At 40.7% G+C, this 9830-nt stretch overlaps 1 long non-coding RNA gene across 1 annotated transcript; it reads right to left on the bottom strand.

Moving 5' to 3' along the window:
- Positions 1–8602: 8602 nt before the first annotated feature.
- LOC121720142 lies at positions 8603–9478 on the bottom strand. Its single transcript, XR_006034454.1, has 2 exons — positions 9418–9478; positions 8603–8733 (listed from the first exon to the last, which is right to left on the bottom strand). It is a non-coding gene; the product is annotated as an uncharacterized LOC121720142 (long non-coding RNA).
- Positions 9479–9830: the final 352 nt, after the last annotated feature.

Below are 9830 nucleotides of genomic sequence, written 5' to 3'. Positions count from 1 at the left end.
AGGTTTTGGGAAGTGGATGATTTCCACGACACAAGCTTTGAATAATGTAAAGGTCACACCTGTTAAACTAACCTTAACATGACATTTACTGAGGGTAGAACATTTTAAATCTTAGCCTATAGCCTAAACCTTATCTTATAGCCTAAACAAAGCAACACTGTCAGGCCTATGTTTTACCTCTATTCTGTAGTCAAGACAGGGGTAGCTCATTGCAGATGACGTTTATTACTTTTTAATACTTTTAAATGGCCTTAAATTTGGCTAATTTCATTTACGGTACTACCTTTTACAACCCCGCGGACACCCTGATTTTACACTCAACCAAAAAGAATGAATGAGTCCAATATGCGGGCACCCCTGGCTGCAGCTTGCAGATCGGGGCTGGGCTCAATGTGGGGCAGAGCGCAACGTTGAGCTCAGCCCAAAATCAGCTCGTCATTCCCTGCTGACCTCTCTGTGTCCGTCTATTTACCCAGAGTTTTTCTCAAGGAAGAATGCTTAACTCTATAAAAGCGTATATATCCTCCTTAAACTACTGCCAACGTTAATCATGTCCCTTCCCGCCTAGCGTTAGAATCTGGTTGCGTGTGTGTTGTGTAGTGGGGTGGGTGTAGGGTGCACTAATGAGCCCAACCAACTTATGTGTTCCGTCAGTGGTTCGACTGCACAATTATCACAATAGCACAAGTAGAATAGACAAGGGATGGGAAGGATGGCCGTAAGCTTTAATTTCCCCAGCACCTCTCAAGCCAAATAGGCCTACACGGTTCCATGAATGATCAAGGCTATAATCTGTTTCAAATCTTGATGAATCTTATGGTTCTCCCTGCTTACTGAAAGTCGCTTTGTGAACCTGTGTGACGTGAGTGCGAAATAGAATGCGAAATATTAAAATAATCGCATCGGACTTGGTGTGTACACTTTGAGTGCGAAAATTTCGCATTTTCGCACTGTTATTTCGTATCGTATCTGGTGTGTACGGGCCTTAAGACGAGACGATGACGAGACGGCAGTAATGTCCTGAAACACTGACTAAGACTATCTTAAGATGCATTATTGTTGACGAAAAAAGACGAGACTAAAATGTTTTGCATGAAATAAAAACTAAGATAAAATCTCTTCATTTTCGTCTACAAAATGAGAAGACAGAATATCTAGCTGTTACGTTTTCAAAATATTCCGAATGAATTCATACGCAACAGCTTTCCTGTAGGCTAGTCTACGTGCTGTTGCTGCAACCCTGTGGCTGCAACACGAAACTACATGGAACAAGAACACTGGAGATTTCTGCCAGAGTTAGCAAGCTAACTACCTAAGCTTTATGCCACAATGCTACATACCCAGAAGTTGAAGCTTCTCTCATACAAATTAACATCCCCCAGAATGTCCATACGAAAATGTTCATCATGTAATGTCAACTATTTAACTAGTTAGACTGATGATGCAAAGTTTGCTAGCAAGTAAGCTAATATTGAAAGTTCGCTAGCAAGTTAGCTATGGCTAAGATGGAGAGTCTGTTTGGGGAATGTGTTGTGTTTGGGCACATATCGCCATCTAGCGAGGCGGAGTAAAACATTAATACTTTGGCCTATGACAGTGTTTCTCAAACTTTTTCAGTTTCAGGACCACTTAACTAACCCTAGCTAAAAAAAAAAAGATTAGACCTACTTCAACAGTAGCCTATAATTAGTCTACACAATAGGTCTACTCACTGAACCACCTTGCTTATTGTCTTTGCACTTTGCTTATTGTGTGGATTCATACTGTGATTTAAACTGGCATAGACAGTGTTGCAGAACTGTTTTTACATACAAGTTGGTTCAATATTGCAAACAACTCATCTATATTATATTTTACCACGTCTGCTCGCGGACTACTTGGGATAGCTTGCGGACCACCAGTGATCCCCGGACCACACTTTGAGAAACACTGGTCTACGAATATGACAGTGGTCCAGTCAAATCGTTTACTGTCTATGGTCAAATCCCAGCCGAGCTATAACTGTAGCTCGACTTACCTGTGCATGTAAACATACTGACTGACAAAAAATCAGAATGAGTAATTATAACAGACGAGTAGCCCTGTGGACACACAATATTGTTGGAAAATTGAGATGTGTGAAACACTATTTGACTTAAATGGTAATCAGAAATAATTTGTTATAAAAAAAAGACTAAAATGTGTTGACTAAAACTGACTAAGACTAAGATACCTTTAGTTTTCTTTTGACTAAAACTAGACTAAAATGACGAGACTTTTAGTCGACTAAAACTTGAACAAAAATGATATTTGAATGACTAAATATGACAAAGACTAAAAAGGACATTTCGTCACAAGACTAACACTAAATTAAAAATAGGTGACAAAATTAACACTACGAGGCATTGCATTGGTGTCATGCACAGAATGCGGAACGTGTCCTACTTTAAGAAAAGATAGACTAACGTGACAAATTTGTTTCCTCGAACGGGCCAAAAATTAAGCGGCCCACCGGGAATTCTCCCGATTACCCACCCCGGGCCTGATTCAGTCTTACTCTTCTTTGACTGAAGACAACTCCTGCGATGCTATGGATAAATAGCCTTTCACAGGCCGCTAGGGCAGGTAGCCGATGTACAGAAACATTTTCTTGCAAATACGGCCACAGATGTATGACGTTATATTCACCACTACCCTGTTCACGGAGTTCACCACTATCGTCGGGGTGGTTGTCTATGATAACGGGAGGTCCTCCAGTAGGTGCTCGTGCTTCCATGGCGGTTTCAGTTGTGCGTCCTCCTTTTTTAGCAACAAACAAGAGCTGAAATAGAGCGCGGAGCGTGCGTAATGCAATCTAGGAGCAGTGATTCGCCAAACCTCCCTTATTGCAGTCGCACACATTTTTTCTAATTTTATGTTTTAGTAACGAGTAACGAAGATGCTTAGTGGAAATATAACGGAGTAAAAGTATACATTTTATCTAGGAAATGTAGTGGAGTAAAAGTGGAAGTTGACAAATTTAAATAGCGAAGTAAAGTACAGATACGTGAAATTTCTACTTTCTACGTACAGTAACATAGTATTTGTACTCCGTTACATTACAACACTGGCTAACACGCAACCTCGGGTCAAGTCAGGTCAGATCAGTTCGTGTCACAGATATGGAGCACAGAAAGGTCATTTTTCCTCACTAAATAAAAAATGCCATTTATTTCCGTAAATCACACACCACATATTTCTGTAAATTGCTCAGCCCCAGAGTATCCCTCCAACATGGCAATTATATTTCCCGATTCAGGACAGTCTGCCCTACACACACATGAAATGCATGTAGAGCTATGCGCGTGCTGTGGTGAGATACATGTCGAAATATAAGACTTTTTATATTTTAATTCTTTAAAAATCAAAATAAAATCAATGCTAGTACTAAATACATTAATAGGTCTGGATAGCCTAGACTCTGTTGAAAAAAACCATATATAATATGTGTGTGTGGCACTTAAGAATGACCAGAATAAATCCTTATGAATAAAGGTAGTGAAAATGCCCTGAAAACAGCTTAGGGTTCTAAGGGTTAATGTAACTTGGGACCCTGTGTCCAGCAACCCCTCTAATTTGCGCCCATTTATACAAACAGGAACTGTTGGACACTGTCCCAGGAAAGCACTCTTGACCCTTGCTGCACCAAAGTCGTCACAGGCCCTGCTGCTTGTACCTCAGCAGCAGGGTTGGCTCGATTAAAGCCGGCTGAGACTCAGAGCGGCTACGGCAGTGACGCCCGATGTGTCCAGCCTGACCACAGCGGTGGCAGATGGGTTGGGAAGTGTGACTGCGACTGGGCCCGTCTCCTTTCATACGGTGGCATACTTTGAGCGGCCTGCATTTGGGGCTGCTGCCACAGCTCCTGCGTCAGCTCCTTCAGGTGGGCTTTCAAATCCCCCACCAATTCTTCTTTTAAGTGTCTGCTTCCAGTGGGGCTCCTTTGAGCTGGACTGGGAGGCACGAGACTCGCCTACTAGCACACATGCAGCATCCTGATCTTCCAGCTGGTGGTGTTCTCCTTCCAGAAACAATGCCTCTTTGTACACAGCCGCAAACGCTTGCCCTGGATTCCTGCGAACATAAGTCTTAAAGAACAATTCCGACGCAAAATGAACCTAGGGGTTAATAACACATGTGTACCGAGTTCGACCGTTCGCTGGGATTTGTTTTCATTATAGTCGAATGTGACCAGTTTTACTGCAAACCGCTTATTAGCGTTTAACGCTAGCTTTCGGGGCACATGTACAGTAAAAAAATACCTGTTGCGTCGCTACACCCAAGAGACGCAGTGTTTTGTAGAGTCTGAAGATTTCCCCTCATTGATAAACAGGGCTGTAGTTGAAACTTTTTTCCATGACCCGAAAAGAAATTGGAGGCAGCGATCCATACCAGAGGGACCAGATGGACAGTTATCCACTAAGTAAGTACATTAGACAAGTCATGTTTCATCGGAGCTATTATTTCTGATAGGCCTATATTGAGCAAATTACGTTTGATTTTAGTTCACATCGCCTGCCTGTATATGTGAACCAGACGTGAACAGTAATGTGTTTCTTTTTAATAAACTGCCTGTACACTTACAAAGTTCTCAATGCTTCAGTTTACATGTACCCTCATAATGCTACTGTGTAAGTGTGGTGCTATTTTGAGCCTTGTTAGTGGTATAGAAATAGCGATTTCTTTTCACTGTACGTGTGCCCTGAAGGCTAGCGTTAAATGCTAATAAGCGGTTTGCAATAAAACTGGTCACATTCAACTAGCATGAAAACAAATCCCAGCGAACATCGAACTCGGTATACATGTTATTAACCCCTAGGTTCATTTTGCGCCGGAATAGTCCTTTAAGACCACAGTACAGACTACCTTCCTTAAGACCGAGTAACAGTTGGTCCCGAAGTTGTTGGTCAGAGGGGGAATCATCTGCATCCTTGCTGTGCAGCTCCTGTAGGCGCAGGGCGTAGGCTCTTAGTGGTTCGTTCGGCTTCTGTCGGCAACTGAAAAATTTAGACTGTAACACAGACAAAGGCAGCTGGTTCCCATAAAGCTTAGCTAATTCAGCAAAGATTTTTGTAGCCTTATCCCCATCTTCCTCGTCTAAAACTAAGACTTCATGTTTGGCTTCTCCGTATAGGGCCCCCAATAACAGACTAACAGCTTGGGCCTCATTGGAACTTGATATTTGTTCTTTCCATTCTGCATATTTCATCCCTTGCGGTGACCCATCAAATTTTGGGACCCAAGGTGCCCCAGCAAAAATTGGTATCATGGTGAACAGGTTATGCAAAGAGAGAGCTAAGCAACACTAACACACCTTTGTATAGTGGCAATCTAAAGAGTTTTTTATATATATCTCCAATATCTCAGATCAATTCGCAAACCCTGCTCGCAGTGCCAAAAATGTCACGTTGGTCTATCGGCTTGGTTTACTCGTGACCAGGCAAACCATTTAACAAGGTGCAGGGAATGTGGAGGGCAGGCAAATGATTCCAAGACAAGGATTTTACTCTTACTTTAGTTCAATTTATTAAATATTATTAATTATTATAATTTTTATAATTATTAACATAAAAATTATGTTAGGCAGAAAATATTAACAGCATCACATTATATAATATTAACAGCATCACAACTGAATTAGGCATTTCAATTCATATCTGTATGGCAGTCACAAATTCCTAAAACAGTCTTCTCAGGCAAAAGCAATCAAAAGTCAGTCTCTAGCCACTATGAGCACTGTACTCCTTCCAGCCACCACACCAGCACAGAGAAGCCGCAGAGCAACGATCCCACTTCCCAAACAGCTGATGGTCAGGCGAATTCCTGGAAGTAGAAAAATCAATGGAGGCTGGAGGGACCACTTCTCTGCTAACCCCCATAAAAGCCCATTCATTTTAGGATTTTTTTGAAATGCCATAACTTCATATAACATACTGTATATCCTGTGCCGACATTGTAGTTTCTGTATTATCTACATAAACAATACAAGGCAAAACAGACTCGACTACCTCGTACGTAACGTTGTTGAAGAATGTTTAGCATGTCCGGTATGGGACACCAAATGCAACATGCCTTATTTCGTGGACAGAATGACTTTCGTGTGACGAAATACATATATTCATTACGAAACCATGTTACATCGTAACGCCTTTTGTCCACGGAATGCACAAATTGGTTTGCATTGTGTCTACGAAACACTGAAGAGAGTACACATCATTTCGTGGACGAAATTGACTGGTGGCCTTTTCCTTTCGTGGACATAATGCTGAATGCAGTATTCACCGTCGTAGACGAAATGTTTGGTCAAAAGTAATTCTGTCTACGTAAATACGGAATGCACCTACACGCATCATTCTGTGCATCCTATTTCAATTTTGTCGTTACAATTATCAGCCAATCAAGGTGGTCACTTCAGTCAAGCTCGAGGCCTTTGAAAGTCAGCATCTCCGACGGTAGTCTACCCTATTAAAAATATACGTTTTCGATGTCCCAAACGGAGAGCCAAGATCTCCATGCTACTCACCAAAATGTAGGCATGGGAACATGATGAAGTATCCAACGGTCATGTGTTAAATTATTGTGATTACGAGCCAGTGGTTTTCAAACATTATGCATGACTCGGACATCTATGCAACAGACTCATATCGTCCTTGCCTTCGCGAAATGAGGACATACAGACTGCTCAGATAACAGGTGTACCTCCAGTTATGCACGGTTTTAGTCAAGTCATTTAAATGTGCTGGTGAAACAGTTGTGTACTCTGGGCACAGTTCTTCCAGAGCTTTGTGCCAAGTAATAAGCGTTGAGTCGAGATGTTTGTGTGAATGAAACGAAGCGTATAGGCCATAGTGTGACATGAGGAAACCAATGGTGTAGAGATGACGCCACAGGGTTTTATTTAAGAGAGCCTACGTTTGTATGTAGGCAATTTATATTCACAATACTTAGGCCTACTAAAATAAATAATATTTTATTTGTATTGGTTGTTTAGAGTAAAAAAAAACAAAACAAAAAAACGGTCGGTCTTAACGCAAGTTTACAACCTGCAAGTCGGTCGGACTAAAAGGGGAAAAAAATAAATATTTGGGTCGGTTCTAAATTGACAGGGTCGGTCGGGTTACGGCAAACGAAAACAAAAAGGAAAGCCTGGCAGTGTTTTTTTGCGCGTCTGCAGAAGTCAACCAAATATGAATGTAATTCTGCGGCATAAAGCAGATGTATTTGTTTATTGTACAGAAAAATAAAAATTACATGTCAAGCAGTCAATTGACTACATTGCAGTCAAGAAGTAGGGCAAATTAATTTACGAAACCAAAACGTGGGTCATAGTTGTCTAAGCCTCTATTGCGTAGCCTGTTAAAAACGTCGCCAGATAGTATTAATTCGGCAACAACATTGTTTTCTGCAGAAGCCTACCCAAGGCTACAGATTAATTCTGAACAGTTATTTCTCTACTGGCTCAATTATCACACCACTGTTTTGATTTGCGTAGCTGCGTTACCCCCAACACTGACAATAATGTAGACAGAAAATTTCGATTTTCGTTACCACCATGTAGTCAAGCCTTAAGACATACCCAAGATGCCTAAATCGAGGTAATGTTTAATTATGCATGATTTATTTTGTTATTAAATTCGTAGGCTGGGATTACTCTCGGCAAGTCTCCTGCTTTTTCAGTAGGGGCGACAGGCAGAGCGATGTACAGTGGCAGAGCGACGCACAGTGGCTGAAAGTGGTACTAAAGCTTCATGCCTCGTAATGCGCGACTGAAGTGGTCATTTGAAAGCGATGCCCACTGTACATTTCGTGAGTCAGCAGTTTACGGAATGAATTATGTGTCACGATGGACGAAATGCATAATAGAATCACGAAATCAGTTTTGTGACCTGCTAAAATACATTTCGTGAGTCAGCAGTTTGCGGAATGAATTAGCCAGTGGGTAGTCTAGGCTACCATTTAGAAGTGGCCACTTCAATCGCGCCTCCCGTTAGTCAGAGCTTCGTGAAACAAAGGAAAGCCCTTTATTTGGACGGGCAAGTAGGCATAGCGATTAGGCCTATTATGCGCGCACTCCAGCGAGACGATATATTCAGTATTGTAATAAACAGTTTTTGGGTAGCACTCACATTTAAAACTCACTTGCATATTTGATGTAGATGTTGTGCAAAATGTTCATGATTGTTTTTGGGTTAAATTTGTTGTTGTGCTTACACTGTAAAAAGTTTAACGTAAAATTTACAGCAACTTGCTGGCAGCAAATAACCAGCAAGTTGCTGTATTTCACTCTACAGTACACCTACTGTATATGAAATCACAGTACCTATGCCTGATACTGTAAATGCAAACTACAGTAGTACTACCAGTGCTGTAATGTATACAGTATTGAATTGTCTACCGTATTTTTAATCACAGTACTTATGGATCATACTGTAACTTAGTACAGTAGTAATACCAGTGCTGTAATATTATATACAGTAATTTTGGGAAATTCATATCCTGCTTTATCTACAGCCAGGATAAATTTGACTAGGCCTAGGTATGGTTTAGGCTACACAAACTTGCATAAATAACCATTGACAACTTGTTATCAGTTTGAAAAGCAAGTACATTTATTCACTTTTTTCCCGTTTAGAAATTTTCGTGTGCTGCATCCTAACGTTAGACCAACGGTTGCAGTCAGCCTGATCCACCACCAGTAGCAGAGTGAAGCAGCACCTAGCAGAAATAGAAGAAAAAAAGATAAACAGTGTTAGATAACAATTTCAACTGAAACTGAAGGCTACTTACAAGTGAAACTTTAGAATAATCATTTATATATATACTGTATGTTTTTTGAGTTTACTGTCAAAATGCCAGGCTGAAGATGGTGTTAGCATAACTCAGTTTCGCAAGGTATATTTAGCTGCTAACGTTAGCCAGCTGGGTGAGCTCATTGATGATGTTTGCTTGCAGCAACACATAGATATGTACTGATTACGATGAGTTAACGTTACATAAGTTAGCTGGTAGCAGCTAAACCTCCACGTTAACGTTAACCAGCAGCACATCATCTTCAGCCTAACATTGTGACAGTAACATACTAGGCCTAGCACTACTAGCGAATGTTTTATATAAATTATATGAATATAATAAACTGTAACTTACTGAGAACTAAGGTAGGCCTAATATAAATGAGACTGCCAAAACGTTAACGTAACATAAAACATTAACGTTAATGCCACCTTCACAGCAACAGCAACTATGATAGCTAGCCTAACGTTACTTACTTAGTTGATCCAACAAGCATGGATGAGTTTGTAAGTTAGACAGTACAACGTACATAGACTGTACATGCCCGAATTTAATGTAGTACAATTTCACAATGAAACATTAACGTTACATAAACAAATGCTTGCTTACCATTAAGGTGGAGCTGCGAACTTGACAGAGTGCTGAACACCGTTGGACTGACTGACTGAACTGTTGCTCAAAAATGATCTCCCGCCGCCGGACAGTTCAAACGTCGTCGCACGGTGCACGTTTCAATCACCACGTCAAAATTTCCCAGTAAACCATACATCCATGACTTTTCAATATCTTTTCAAAATGATGATTTGGATGGAAAATCAACATAATATCAATGTCACCTTGCTATCTGGGAGCTTAACTTTGTATTTATGTGCAAAAAGAAAACAGAAAACCCCAACTGATTTTCCGCCATGTTTTTTCAAAATGTTCAAAAAGCTGACAAGTGAGGGAGGAGTCAGATTTATTACTGTGTTATGATTCGCAGCAAATTTTTATTACTGTAGTTTGACCATTTTTGACCATAA

This window comes from Alosa sapidissima, chromosome 10 (genome assembly GCF_018492685.1).
Source record: "Alosa sapidissima isolate fAloSap1 chromosome 10, fAloSap1.pri, whole genome shotgun sequence".
NCBI classification, from domain to species: domain Eukaryota; kingdom Metazoa; phylum Chordata; class Actinopteri; order Clupeiformes; family Clupeidae; genus Alosa; species Alosa sapidissima.
Note: the sequence above shows the minus strand (reverse complement) of the source record. Positions and strands in the feature narration are given on the sequence as shown.